Raw genomic sequence first — 15,504 nt, 5'->3', positions numbered from 1 at the left:
ATCCAAGAGATGCTAACAGCTAAGATGTTCAGATCTTGAAGGGATGACTTGGTGATATTCTTATCTCTAAATTAAACTATACAGTTATAGTAAAACCTCTTTCCTTACAGCACAACTTTAACTTTTACCATTAAAAGTTAACTTTTTCATATTAAAACCATTAACCTTTCCTTAAAGCAGACCTGTAAGTTTTGCTGTTCTTGCCTTATGTTAAGTTTAGAATGGCTGTTGATAGAAAACAATAACACAAATTATAATTTCCATACCTGAGATAAGATATGATAGTATGCCACTATCACTCTTTATGATCTTTTTGTTCAAGTTACCATGATTTTTTTCTTCTATTCTTTTTTTATTTTTTGGCTATTTGGGGGGCTTTTTAAAAATAGATATCCCTGGGTATGTAAAATGGGGCTCATAAATCTTTATGAAGGTCCTTCTTTATGGAGTTAGATTTTAAAAGTTTAGGACTCTTCTTCAGGAAAGACAAATGCAGACAGAATATGACTCAAACACATATAAGCATGATAAACGATGGGTAAACATTCATGGAATAAGTTTGGTTACACTGAGATGCTATTATGATGGTGTTGTGGCTTGTGTCATGTGACTTAGGAATACCTGAATACTGCTTTAGTTCAGGGAGTTTTATAAAGGAAATATTGGCAACACACACGACAATAGTTTATCAGAGCTAATATTTCCAAATTGCATACAATGTGTCTGGGTCATAAACCAAGCCAGACAACAAGATCTTTTTAGCCCCTACTGCACTCCCTCATTCCCAGCTCAACACCTAATTAGAAACTTACTGTACTACTCCATTGGGAAGGAAAGCCACTCCTCTTAGAGCCCAAAGAAAAGAAACTAAAGGAAGGTTTATTCTCATGAACGGCTTATGTATATCTACAAGACTCCATTCACTAGAAAACAAACCAAACAATTCTCCTGCAGCCTAACAGGATCAGCACTCTGCTTCCATTGTGGGTACTTTAAACAAGCAGGAGGCCTCAGTGGAGATTTTCTTCTGCTAAAGCTTAAAACCAGAAGTTCTAGAGCAAATAAAAATTAAACTTGTACTTGGTTGAAATCTAAACAATAAGAAAACACATTTATTTTGATGAAAGAAAGAGAAAAAAGCTAGTAAGGTATCACCAATTTTTAAAAAATAAGCACAACAATATCCAGGTATGGCACAAGGTCAATACAGATATAGCCTTTTGGCAGGCACATCCCAAGATGAATCTCAATGAGTTGCATCCTTGTTGAATCACCTTCCCTTACTTGTTACTTGCCTCAACCTGTCACTTACTTCTAATCTCTAAACAGTAGAAAAGACAGGATAGATCTATTAGAACAGAGATCCTCCTGATGGCCTTGAAGAAACAAACGGCCATATCATGAACTGCCAATGGACAGTACCACAGAGCAGGGATCAACTTCTAGGACCTGAGGGCAGCCTCCAGCCAAAAGCCAGGAAGAAGCCAGGGCCTTCATTCATACAGGCACAAAAGATGAATTCTGCCAACAACCTGAATGAGTTTGAAAACAGATTCTTCCCTTGTTGGGTCTCCAAATGAGAATGCAGCCTACCTGACACCTTGAGACACTGAGCAGAGAACCAGCTAAGATATGCCTGTACCAGGGAAATGTGAGATGATAAATGTGTACTGTTTTAAGCTGCTAAGTTTGGGGTAATTTGTTATACAACGATAGAAAAGACAAGCCTATTCTCCTATAGGAAACCCAACCTTTTCATGAGTAAGGATTATTTTCATCTTTTCAAAGCCTTTGTGATGAGGATTGCAAAAATGTCAGGATATACAGACCCTGAGTAGAACCATAAAAGGAGCAATGTAAGTTTAATCACAGTTATTCATATTAGAACTACAGAATGTTAAGACTTGGAAGGAAATATAGAGGTCCCTTAGTACTGTCTTCTGTGTTGATAGATGAGGAGGGCAAGGATAAGTGATATTTCTTAACTTGTTCCTGGACACATAGTTAATCACTGGCAAAAAAAAAAAAGAAAATAAAGAAAAAGGAAAAAGGGAAAGGAACTGCTAATTCAGTACACTTCCCATACCATAACAGATTGCTACATATATGTAAGTTGTGTATTGTCCCTAAAAATATAGCATCAAAGGCCAAACTATAAATTTCACTTCTGAGGCAGCAGCACCAAACCAGCAGGGCAGTTGCCACCACATCGTGGGACCCAGCCCAGGCAAGTCCCTGCCTCTGCCCCACAAAAGGCCTGACCCCACCAACACTCCTCCCCCAACCCCCAGGACCCAGGCCCCGAGGCACCTCAGGACCCAGCCCAGGTGAGTCCCCACCCCTGAGAGGCCGACCCACTGACCCCCAGGACTCAAGGCAGCAGCGTGAAATTGGCAGCCCCTGAGGGATCCAGGCCAGACACCAGGGTGGAAGGAGTCGACCATGAAACCCTCTGCCACAATGACTAAACACTAATGGAGAGATACCAGAAATATGAAAAACGAAGACAGTACAACATCACCAAAGGAAAATAAAAACTCTCAAGTTCTAGATCCTATTGAACAGGAAGTCCTTGAAATGACTGAAAGGAATTTTGAGCAACAATTCTAAGGTAACTAAATGAGATACAAGAAGACTCAGACAATACAACGAAATGAGAAAGAGTATACAGGACCTAAAAGAAGAAATGTACAAAGAAAGCAATGCCCTGAAAAAGAATGTAGCAGAACTTGTGGAGCTGAAGGATTCATTCAATGAAATAAAAAACACAACAGAGTTTAACCAGCAGACTAGAACAAGCAGAAGAGAGAATTTCTGACCTTGAAGACAGCCTGTTCTGCTCAAATATCTGAATTATGGGTATTCCAGAGCGGAGGAAAAGGGAAACAGCACTGAAAACATATTCAACAAAATAATAGCAGAAAACTTCCCAGGTATAGGGAAAGACACAGATCTTCATGTTCAGGAGGCTCAAAGATCCCCAAATATACCCAACCCAAAAAAGTCCTCTCCAAGACATGTTATAGTCAAACTGACAAAACTCAAAGACAAAGAGAGAATCTTAAAAGATTCAAGAGAGAAGCGTCAAGTCACCTATAAGGGAACCCCTATCAGACTAAAATCAGACTGTTCATTGGAAACCCTAAAAGCCAGAAGAGAATGGGATGATATAGTCAAAATGTTAAAAGACAAAAATTGCCAGCCAAGAATACTCTACTCAGCAAGGTTATCCTTCCAAAATGAAGGACAAATAGTACATTTCTCAGACAAACAAAAACTGCAGGAGTTCACTGACCAGCCTTACAAGAAATTCTCAAGGGAGTACTGGGTCTGGTACCTGAAAAACAACCATCACTACTATGAATACTCAAGAAAGAACAAATCCCACCAGTAAAATAAAAATTTTAATAATAAAGAGAAAAAAAGTATATCTACCATACCAAGAAACCAACAAACACAGAAGATAAACAGTAAATCGGAAAGAAAGGAACAAATGATATTTAAAACATTCAAACAAAAATCAGTAAAATGCTAGGAGTAAATCAACACCTCTCAATAATAATTCTTAATGTAAAAGGAGTAAATTCCACACTCAAAAGACACAGACTGACTGATGGGATTAAAAAGATGGATCCAACAATATGCTGCCTTCAAAAGACTCACCTCACATGTAAAGACACACATAGACTAAGAGTAAAAAGATGGAAAAAGATATACCATGCAAACAAATGAAAAACGAGCTGGAGTAGCTATTCTTACATCAGATAAGATAGACTTTAAGTCAAAAACCATAAAAGACATAAAGAAGGGCACTATATAACGATAAAAGAATCCATCCAACAAGAAGACATAACAATCATAAATATATATGCACCAACATCAGAGCAGCCAGATTTATAAAACAAACACTATTAGACCTAAAGAAAGAGATAGACATTAATACCATAATAGCGGGGGACCTGAATACCCCACTCTCAAAATTGGACAAATCATCTAAGCAAAGAATCAACAGAGAAACACAATCTAAACAACACTTTAGACCAATTGAACTTGGTAGATATCTACAGAACATTTCATCCAACAACCTCAGAATATTCATTTTTCTCATCAGCCCATGAAACATTTTCCAGGATAGACCACATGTTAGGCCACAAACCAAGTCTCAAAAAATTCAAAAAAACTGGAATTACTCCATGTAATTTTTCAGAACACAATGGATTAAAATCAGACATCAATAACAAATGAAACCCTGGAAACTATACAAACAAATTGAAATTAAACAACACTCTACTGAATGACATATAGGTCCAAGAAGAAATTAAACAGGATATCGAAAAATTTATTGAAATTATTGAAAATAATGACACATCATACCAAAATCTGTGGGATACTGCAAAAGCAGTACCAAGGGGGAAATTTATCGCATTATATGCTTACTTCGGAAGATGGAAAGATGGCAAGTAAACAACCTGACACTTCCCCTTAAAGAATTAGGAAAACAAGAACAATCCAAACCCAAAGGTAGTAAGTGGAAAGAAATAATTAAGATCAGATCAGAAGTAAGTGAAATACAAACCCAAAAAGTGATACAAAAGATCAATGAAACAAAAAGTTGGTTTTTTGAAAAGATAAATAAAATTGACAAATCATTAGCAAGGCTACCTAAAAAAAGAAGAGTGAAGACACAAATAACAAAAATTAGAAATGAAAAGGTGATATTATAACTGATACCTCAGAAATACAAGGAATCATTAGAGACTACTATAAACAACTATATGCCAACAAATTTGAAAATCTGGAGGGAATAGATAAATTTCTGGACACACACAAACTACCAAGACTAAGCTTAGAGACGTAGAAAACCCAAACAGACCAATAACAATCAAAGAGATTGAAGCTGTTATCAGCAGTCTCCCAATAAAGAAAAGCCCTGGACTGGATGGCTTCACTGCAGAATTCTACCAAACTATCAAAGAAGAATTAATACCAATTCTCTATAAACCATTCCAAAAAACGGAAACAGAGGTCATTCTCCCAAACTCATTCTATGAGGCAAACATCACCCTAACACCCAAACCAGACAAAGAAAAGAAAAAAAAAAAAAGAAAACTACAGGCCAAAATCCTTGATGAATATAGATGCAAAAATCCTCAATAAAATACTAGCTAATAGAATACAGTAACACATACATAAAATTATAAACCATGATCAAGTGGGATTCATCCCAGGGATGCAAGGTTGGTTCAACATACATAAATCAATAAATGTGATTCACCACATCAATAAAATCAAAGACAAAAACCATATGATCACCTCTATAGATGCTAAAAAGCATGTGGCAAAATTCGACATTCGTCCATGATAAAGATTCTCTATAAATTGGGTATAGAAGAAAAGTATCTCAACACAATTAAAGCCATATTTGACAAACCCACTGCCAATATTATCCTGAATGGGGAAAAGTTGAAAGCTTTTCTCTTAAGAAGAACAAGATAAGGATGCCCTCTCTCACCACTCCTATTCATCATAGTGTTGGAAGTATTAGCCAGAGCAATCAGGGAAGAGAAGAAAATAAAGGGCATCCAGACTGGAAGAGATGAAGTTGAACTGTCCCCGTTTGCAGATGATATGACCCTATATACAGAACAGACTAAAGATTCTACAAAAAAACTCTTAGAGTTGATAAATGATTTCAGCAAAGTTGTGGGATAAAAAATCAACACACAAAAATAAGTAGTATTTCTATACTCCAACAATGAACTAGCAGAAGAAGAAATCAAGAAAGCTAGCCCATTTAAAATAGTCACCAAAAAAACAAAATACCCAGGAATAAAGTTAACCAAGGATGTGAAAAATCTCTACGACAAGAACTACAAACCACTGTTGAGAGAAATTAAAGAGGACACAAGAAGATGGAAAGATATCCCATGGTCTTGGATTGGAAGAATTAACATTGTGAAAATGTTCATACTGCCCAAAGTGCTCTACAGATTCAATGCAATACCCATCAAAATTCCAATGACATTTTTCTCAAAAATGGAAAAAAACCAGTCCTAACATTCATATGGAATAACAAAAGACCACCAAAAGCCAAAGCAATCCTGAGCAAAAAAATAAAGCTGGAGGCATAACACTACCTGACTTTAAACTATACTACAAAGCTATAGTAACCAAAACAGCATGGTACTGCCATAAAAATAGACACATAGACCAATGGAACAAAACAGAGAATCCAGAAATCAGCCCATACACCTACAGCCATCTGATCTTTGACAAAGGCACCAAGTCTACACACTGGGGAAGAGACTGCCTCTTCAGCAAATGGTGCTGGGAAAACCAGATATTCATATGTAGGAGAATGAAACCAGACCCCTACCTCTCACCATATACCAAAATCAACCCAAAATGTATTAAAGAATTAAATATATATCCTGAAACAATAAAACTCCTTAAAGAAAACATAGGGAAACACTCCAGGAAGTAGAAATGGGTACAGACTTCATGAATATGACCCCCAAAGCTCAGGCAACCAAAGAAAAAAATCAACAGATGGGATTATATCAAACTAAAAAGCTTCTGCACAGCAAAAAAACCAATTAACAGAGTGAAAAGACAACCAACAGAGTGGGAGAAAATATCTGCAAAACATACATCTGACAAAGGATTAATATCCAGAATATACAAGGAACTCAAACAACTTAACAGTAAAAAAACCAAATAACCCAATTAAGAAATGGGCAAAGGAACTGAATAGGCATTTCTCAAAAGAAGGTATACGAATGGCCAACAGACACATGAAAAAATGCTCAACATCACTCAGCATTAGGGAAATACAAATCAAAACCACTTAGAGATACCATCTCACTCCAGTTAGGATGACTAATATCCAAAAGACTGAGGATGATAAATGCTGGCGAGGTTGCAGAGAAAAAGGAACCCTACTTCACCGTTGGTGGGACTGCAAGATGGTGCAGCCTCTATGGAAAATGGTATGAAGGTTCCTTAAACAATTACAAATAGATCTACCATATGACCCAGCTATTCCACTACTGGGTATATACCCAGAGGAATAGAAATCGTTATGTCATAGGAATACCTGTACTCCCATATTTACTGCAGCACTATTTACAATAGCCAAGAATTGGTACCACCCCAAATGTCCATCATCAGATACGTGGATAAGGAACATGTGGTTTACAATGGAATACTACTCTGATATATATAAAAAAGGAAATACTACCATTCGCAGCAACATGGATGGACTTGAGAAAATTATATTAAGTGAAATAAGCCAGGCACAGAAAGAGAAATACTGCATGTTCTCACTTATTTGTGGGAGCTAAAAATAAATAAATAAACAAACACACAAACAAACAAATGGCAGGGGGGAGAAGACAGAGCAATCACAAATGCTTGAACTTGTTAAGACAAGTGAACAGATATGATGTTGATGGGGAAGGGGGGAGAGGGAAAGGGAAAGGAGGAATTGGGAAAGGGACACGAAATCAACTACATTGTATATTGATAAAGTTAAATAAAAATAAATTAAAACAATACAAAAAAAAGATGCACTGTGAAGATGTGGCTAATGCTACATTAAATATATCATACTATTAAATGAGGTAATGCACGTAAAATGCTAAAATGGTGTTGGAACATAGTTGATTACTAAAAGTGAACACACTTAGGTCCCTAAAAGACAGCACTGATAATTTCTGGTGACATTATGCCATACACTAATGGCATTTAATAAATAAGCTGTGAAAATAACTTCTCTGAGGAACAGGGTCTTTGTTCCCTTCTAAGAACAGGAATTGCTTCTTTGATGCAATCTCATCATTTTCTACAACATTCCTGGTGTCTAGGTGATGCTACTGTGCTTTAGACATGAAGCCTAAGTCAATGTTTCTCAAAATAGGGCTGGTGGAATCTGGAAATACCTGTACATGTTTTGGGGTTTCATGAATTTCCTTTAAGTATCTTTTAAATGTTCTATCTTCATTTCACCAATAATTTAAAAGAATTCATCACAAGCCTATTCTGTATTTTCAATTGCTACCTGGTGACTTAGGAGCCAAATTTTGGGTTTATGTTAAATATTGTCACGTATTAAGCAGAACTATTATATTCATTGATCATGATAGGCATTTTTTTTCACAATTTTTTCTAAAGTCATAATGCATTTTATAGTTGACGGCACCTTAGCAATGTGTCATAGTATAATTAGAAGTAATTTTTCTTTCTTAGTGGTATATAATTTAATGTATATTAAATACATTATACCACTTTCTTAGTTGTATGGAGCAAATAATAACTTCTGTATCAATATATTGAACTTCAGGTGCTGAGTAACTTTTGTAACTGAGGTAGAAATGACGTTAACTTGAGTCATAAAAAGCCACAGGAAGGAAGGCACTTTCTTAGTGGTATAATGTATTTAATAATCAAAGGCATTGTAGATCAATGAAATTCTGTTTCCAGTCAATCAGAAAAATGTAAAGATGTACTTGATACTCAAAGAATACATTTGCTCCATAATACATCATTAGGTAGTTACAAAGATTTTGCAGGGGTGTGAGTTAGCAAAATGGCAGAGAGCTGAGACTGGATTGCCAGGCTCTCTCTAATAAAGGAATGTTTAAATAAAAAAATAAAAATAAATAAATTTCATTTCTATCTCCTACTATGAAAAGCAATTTTAATATAAATTCATTGTTACTAATTCACTAAAAACATGCCTGACAATACAGGAGTTACTTGATAAAGTAAAGCCTATGCATATTAAACCAAAAAAATACATAGGAGAAACTATACATTTATTTTACATCAAGTGAATTACAATAGGATCCATTTCATGGTTTGGCTTTGGAGAAAAATACTGGTAACCTCCTCTGTGGGTTAACTAGTTTTGTCAATGTTTCCTGTATAAAGTATATTTCAGAAAATGTGATTTGTGCCACGTTGTAATTCTGGTGTCCAATTTTAAAACGCGTAAAAAAACCTGCATTTAGAATTTGACATAGGTATGCTTTATTTTATAAGGAGTGCCACAGAAATATTTTTTTCCTAGCATTCTGTCTGACAACCATTTGGCAAACAAAACATCACAAGCCCATTACTGTTTATCTAATTCCACTAATTTTAACAAATGATCCCAATTAACATGCAGCTTACAAGGAGCTCAAACTGTAACAGGAATCCTCAGTATTTCAAATGGCAAGGAAGAGCCACTATAACCAACACTATGTTAAAAATAAAGGACTCCAAATAAAATACCATATTTAATCCAATTTATCCAGTCCAAGAAGTTACAAAGGCAATTTAGAAGGAATTAAAAATAGGGAATCCCTAATTTATATGGCTGCCTTCAAAACAACCTTCATTTACAGATGAAACTTTCTAATAGGATTCACCTTGCCATGGCATGTATCTGCACAATCTGAGCTACCCACCTCCCACTTCTCCAGGAGGATCCCTTCTTAATTTCTGATGCCTCTTCTCTCACCTCCATTCATCTACTACTGCTTGCTGCTCATGCTTATAGCCCGGCTACCCTTTCACCCACAGAAGCTGCAGACCACTGCTTCCACTGCTAATTCTAAGACGAAATAAACTCAGGACCTAAAAGCATGTAAAGTGCCTCTGAAATTGCTCACTATTTCTAACTGCTGCTCTGGTTTACATGAATTCATTCACTCTATTTCTCCAGCTGTATCAAAACTGAAAATTCTACAGTCAAGTTCAAAGATATGGACTAATGACATCACATGACACTGCAGTAGTTTTAGTTTTAATAAGAGAAGCCAAGAATTAACAGACTCTGTGCTAAGTACAATATGTGTATTATTTCATTTATCCCATATGACTTTGTGAGGAAATTAAAACACAAAGTTATGTTCCAAAACCCCAAGGATCTGTGCTGTGATTCACCTACAAGGGCCTGCCAAAGGCTCCAAACAGCATGCCTATCTGCCAGTGATACCTCAACACCACTGGGTCCACTGGCTCGCATGGACCAAGGGGCAGAAGAGCTTGCGCAGCAGCCTGGACCTGTTGCAGAGCCTTCTTCTGTTCTGGGCCCCACTCAAAACTATCAACTTTTTGGGTCACTTGGTAAATGGGCTGGAATAGCACACCCAAATGAGGAATTTGTCACCTCCAAAATCCAAAGAGGCCCACTAGACTTTTTTTTCACCACAGGTTGGGCCACGTGCAACGATTTCTCTTTCACTGTAAAAGGGATATCTTGACATGCCCCACACCACTGGACCCCTAGAAATGTCACTGAGGTGGAAGGCTCTGAATCCTCGTTGGATTTATTTCCCATATTCTGGCATGCCAATATCTCACCCAAAGATTTAGAATAGTTGCTACTTCTTGCTCACTAGGTTCAATCAGCATAATGCCATTAATGTAATGGATCAGTGTGGAATCCTGTGGAAGGGAAGGGCGATCAAGGGCTGTATTAGTTGCTAGGGCTGCTGTAACAGAGTACTGCAATCAGAGTGGCTTAAACAACAGAAATTTATTGTCTCCAGTTCTGCAGCTGGAAGTCAAAGACCAAGGTGTCAGCAGGGCTGGTTCCTTCTCAGGGCTGAGTAAGAATCTGTTATATGTCTTTCCCCCTGCTTCTCATGGTTTGCTGGGAATCTGTGGCATTCCTTGGCTTACGAAAATATCATCCCAATTTCTGCCTTCATTTGCATGTGGCATTTTCCCTGTGTGTATTTCTGTGTCCACATGTCTCCTTTTTATACGGACACCAGTCATATTGGATTAGGGGCCCATTCTACCTCAGTACCACCTCATCTTAATTAATGACATTTGCAACAACCTAAACAAGGTCACATTCTGAGGTACTAAGGGCTAGGACTTCAACATATGAATTTTTAGGGAACACAATTCAACCCATAACAAAGTCTCTGAAGTCTAAATTATGACACAGGGCTGGAGAGTTGATACACCCCTGAGGTAGGACAGTGAAGGTGTGTTTCTGGACTTGCCAGCTGAAAGCAAACTGCTTTGGGCAGTCTTTACTTACAGATAGTAAAAAACAACATTTGGCAGATCAACAGCTGCATGCCAGCTACTTGGGAATATGTTAATTTGCTCAAGCAATGAAATAACACCTGGAACAGCAGCTGCAATGAGTCACCACCCAGTTACATTTACAATAATCCATTGTCATTTTCTAAGATAAGGCTCTTTTCTACACAGGCCAAATAGGTGAGTTGAATAGGAATCACCATCCCTGCATCCTTGAAGCGTACTAATCTCTGCGATCCCTCCAGGAATGTGGTATTGCTTTGGGTTCAGTTTTCCCAGGAAGAGGCAGTTCTAGTTGCTTCTACTTGGCCTTTCCTAGCACAACAGCCCTCACTCCACAGGTCAGGGAATCACCTTGGGAATTCTGGTCTTTACAATTGTGCATTCTGGAACTGGGGGGGAAAACCCCACAGGACAAGTACAGGAACCCACTGTGAGGAAGACCTGAGCTAAAACTCCTTTGACCACCTGACCTCAACAAGCTCCTACTCTGAATGGTTGGCCACAGTGACAATTTGAGTGCCCTGGAGTGTCAGTTCAGAGCCGGTGTTCAATAATCCCTTGAAAGTCTAATTATTTCCTTTTTCCCAATGCAGGCACCATGGTAAAAAGCCATAGGTCCCTTTGGGGAAGGCTGGGAGAAAAATTAACAGTATAAATTTATGGCAGTGCAATGGGGTCCTTCCTCAAAGGGACCAAGCGTCCCCTTATTCAAGTGGCTCTGGGTCTGTAAAATGACTCAAATCTGGGAATTGAGGGACCATGACACTTTTGTAATTCAAGTTAGACTTCTATTCACTTGACCTAGAACTCTTCTGCTTACACAGATAAGTCAGAATTCAGTAGACTGCCCATGTATTTCTCTTCTAGGGAAACCATGGTCAACTAGCCAACATCACAGGTCTCTGCGAGTCAGACCATTTGATTACTGCTTTGACTCTACTGTCTGTTATGGTAACCACACCCACTTAGACTTTGGTGATCAAGTGCTGCTACTTGGCTCCTGCCACCCAGGATCCTACTATCCCCCACTGCATTTAAGGATCCCCAGTTCAGAGGTAGCTGATCCTACTGTAATTTCTGACCTACAGAGGACAGCAAACACAGAGCTCTTCATGGAGGCTGGGGTTACCTCAAAAATGAGTTTCTCACAGTCATGGTGAAAGGTGTGTCCTCTGGAACCTCTCAGAGTGGGTGGACAAGTCTTCCATAATAAATCCACTCTCACATTCCAATCTCCCCAGCATCTGGATCCCTTCCTCTACAATGTACAAAGGCAGTTCCAGCATTTTAACTTCATTTAGTGTAGGCCACCTTTTGGTCCATTTTTCAACCAAATTGTTCTAACCCCCAGTTACAACATTAAATCCAGAAGCTCTGCTTAGCAGGCCCATATGAATGAATTCTGCTTAACTCAACTTCAGGTTTCTTCCATCATTATCCCACACCCGTACTATATCCTATCTATTTGCACACATATTCCCCAGATTTCTGTACAAACTGAAAAACATCATTAAGTTTTTTTAGGAGTGTAGCATACCTCCTCATGGGTAACACTTTGTAGCTCATCTTTCAGGACTTCTGGACTTGAGTCTACATCTATATCTACATCTAGATAGATACAGAGAGATTGTTATTTTGAGAAACTGGCTCACATAATTGTGGGGTTAGCGACTCTGAAATGTGTAGGGCAGATGTACAGGCTGGAACTCAGGTAGAAATTAATGCTGCGGTCTTGAGAAAAATTTTTTCTAGAGGACACCTCAGTTTTGGCCCTTATACCTTTCAACTGATTGGATGAAGCACACCCACATTATTGAGGGTAATCTCTAAAGTCAACTGACTGTAGATGTTAACCACGTCTTCCATACAGCATCACAGCAACACCTAGATTAGTGTTTACATTCTTTTTTTAAAAAAAAATTTTAAGAGGATACTACAAAACAATATTTGACTAAATAACTAGGTACTATAGCCTAGCCAAGCTGACATATAAAACCAATCATCAAACACAATAAACTTACAGATTTCTCAACCAAATCTTACTTTCAACTGTAGGAAAAACCCTTTAAAGCAAAATATTTTGGGCAGGCCAACTAGCTCATTTGGGAGAATGTGGCTCTGGTAATAGCAAGGTCACAGGTTCGGATCCCCATACTGGCCAGCCGCATCTCCCCTCCCCCCTAAAAAAGAAAAATATTTCACTTACTTCAAAAAGACAATAGAATTTTAGTCAAGACACTTTGGAGAGTGGACCAAAGGAATCGTCCTTCCTCCAAGACTATATTTGGAGGAACAAACCTTCCATAAACTCTTTCCTGCTACCACAGAATACCATCAATCTTAGGAAACTATAACATTGTATCTACATTTTAAAAACAATTTTTATGTTTCAAAAATGTGATCTTCAATGCTACAATAGAAATCATACTTTAAAAGCCTTTCTTGGAAATTCATTCATTCAATAAGCACATACTATATGCCAGTCACTGTTCAAGACAGATGGGTTAAGTCACTAAACGAAATGATGATCACTGTCTTGATGAAGTTCACATTCTAGCAAGATAATACTCTTATCCAGCTATTTTCTCTCTGAACATAATAACACAAGCATTAAGAAGTTCCAAAAACATTTTCTGAAAATCTACTATGTGCAAGGCAATCGCTAGCTCTGAGTATGACCTTTTAGCAGGCACTGTTTCATTATTAGTATACAGTCTGGTCTCTGCAGTCAGACTGACTGGGTCCAAATCCTGGTTCCACTATTTACCAGCTGCATGACGTTGGCCAAGTTACTTAATTTAACCCTTATCTGTAACAAAATAATAAAAATAACCATAACTATCCTACTGGATTATGCAAGAACTAAATGAGTGCAAACGTGTAAAGCACTTAGCTTGGCACACAGAAGGTACCAAAGTATTAGCTATTTATATATATTTTTTTATTATTTTAATTCAGATTCCAGAAAACCAGATTACTTTGGCAATGATGGTGGAAAATAACACCAACAGTAACTTTCAAAACCCTCCTATCCAGCCTATTTATACTCCCTACATTACTACTTTCAAGAGTCCTTCCACTTTTCTTAACCGAATGTACATGACTCTAGTTAAGTTCTATAGAAGCTATAAAATGTGATCTCTGTATATCCCACACACATCAATTTGCCGTATACATAACACCAATTTGCTGTGGAGTTTGTATACACATAGTTAAGAAATTTTTAATGTAATGAGAAAACATTTTCAAAAGTCAGAATTTAATTTTCTCTAAAATTACCTCAAGAAATTTAAGCATCAGAACCAGCAAGTACGGGCTATGTAATTGCCTGGTTCTAATGCCTGGATAAATAAATAATACAATCAATCCCTAGGACCCATACCTTCGCAGTTATCTATATTCACTAACTGAAGTTAATTTTCAACATAGCTCACCTCGTATGATTAAAAAAGCCCACATGCATGTGAAATTGATGGCTCATCCTTACTTGTGAAAAACAGGACTCACCTGTGCAATGTTTATAAGGGGTCAAAACCTCAGAAGGGCCAGTGTCCACTATTTAGAAGTGTTTATAAATTGGTACATACATGCTGCAAATGTTGCCTTCCCCAGAACTACGTCTATTCATTAATATAACTGTGCCTACAAGCACAGACCACATTTTCAAAGCTGCTTTTAAAGAGATCAATTTTGGTAAAGAATATTTCAAAATGGATTGTAAATCTGATCACGGTTGTACACGACCCTTAAAGTGGGGTTGGTATTGAGGCAATACACGCATCAGTAATCCACATAACCCACAGGTACAGTTCTGATCCTAATCACGGGTTCAAAGTCCCGCGCCATGGAGCTTTCGAGTTTCAGCACAGGAGGCGCCTTCGACTCCCCAGTGGAAATGAGGGGTGATGGACAACATCCTACACCGAAGTCCAGCCAACACAGAGCAATGCGCACCGAGGCCCTTCTCAAGAGTAAGGGCGGGCTGCCCTCTCCCTAGCACCCGACAGATGACAGCGACAGCCCCGGAAGGTGGTAGGCACGCTTTCCCAGAAACTGCGGCAGGGGAGGGCCGGCCGGTCCCGAAAACTGACAGCGGGCACCTCCACGCTCCCCTCACCCGGCGTCCGAGGAAAGGGCGAGCAGAGGGGAAGTCCCCAGGGCGGGACCGGCCGGAACACGGCCCGACCGAGCAGGGCGGGGCGGCCTCCCTCTGCCCGCCGCGCGCCGGGCTGAAGGTGCCCTCGCGCCCCGCCGCCGCCCGCGCTACCTTTCACACGCTTGGCCGCCGCCGCTCCGCCGCGCAACAACTCCTCCGGTGCCGCGGCGGGGTCACCGAGCAGGCCACCGGCCGAGCGCGGGTCAAGCGCCGCCACCCGCGGGGCTCAGGCGGACGCCGGCCGCATGCCGCACCGGACCCGCCAGCCGCGCTGCCCGCAGCGTGCTCGCCCCCGCCCC

At 39.0% G+C, this 15,504-nt stretch overlaps 1 protein-coding gene across 4 annotated transcripts in view; it reads right to left on the bottom strand.

Moving 5' to 3' along the window:
• The window catches only part of FAM210A (family with sequence similarity 210 member A), a 38,410-nt gene that overhangs the window by 22,017 nt on the left and 889 nt on the right, over positions 1–15,504 (bottom strand). Inside the window, exons 1-2 of one of the 4 annotated variants that reach the window (XM_063076591.1) lie at positions 15,317–15,484; positions 12,587–12,657 (exon numbers count right to left, since the gene is read on the bottom strand). The exons of 1 other annotated variant lie outside the window; for it this stretch is intronic. The gene's annotated coding sequence lies outside the window, so the exon portion shown is untranslated. Of the gene's footprint in view, positions 1–12,586; positions 12,658–14,556; positions 14,638–15,316; positions 15,485–15,504 lie in introns of those variants that run through there. 2 more of the 4 variants (XM_063076589.1, XM_063076592.1) reach the window with 2 other exon arrangements.

The sequence above is a fragment of the Cynocephalus volans genome, chromosome 13, assembly GCF_027409185.1.
Source record: "Cynocephalus volans isolate mCynVol1 chromosome 13, mCynVol1.pri, whole genome shotgun sequence".
In the NCBI taxonomy this organism is placed as follows: Eukaryota; Metazoa; Chordata; class Mammalia; order Dermoptera; family Cynocephalidae; genus Cynocephalus; species Cynocephalus volans.
The sequence above is the reverse complement of the archived record's forward strand: the minus strand, read 5'-3'. Positions and strand labels throughout refer to the sequence as shown.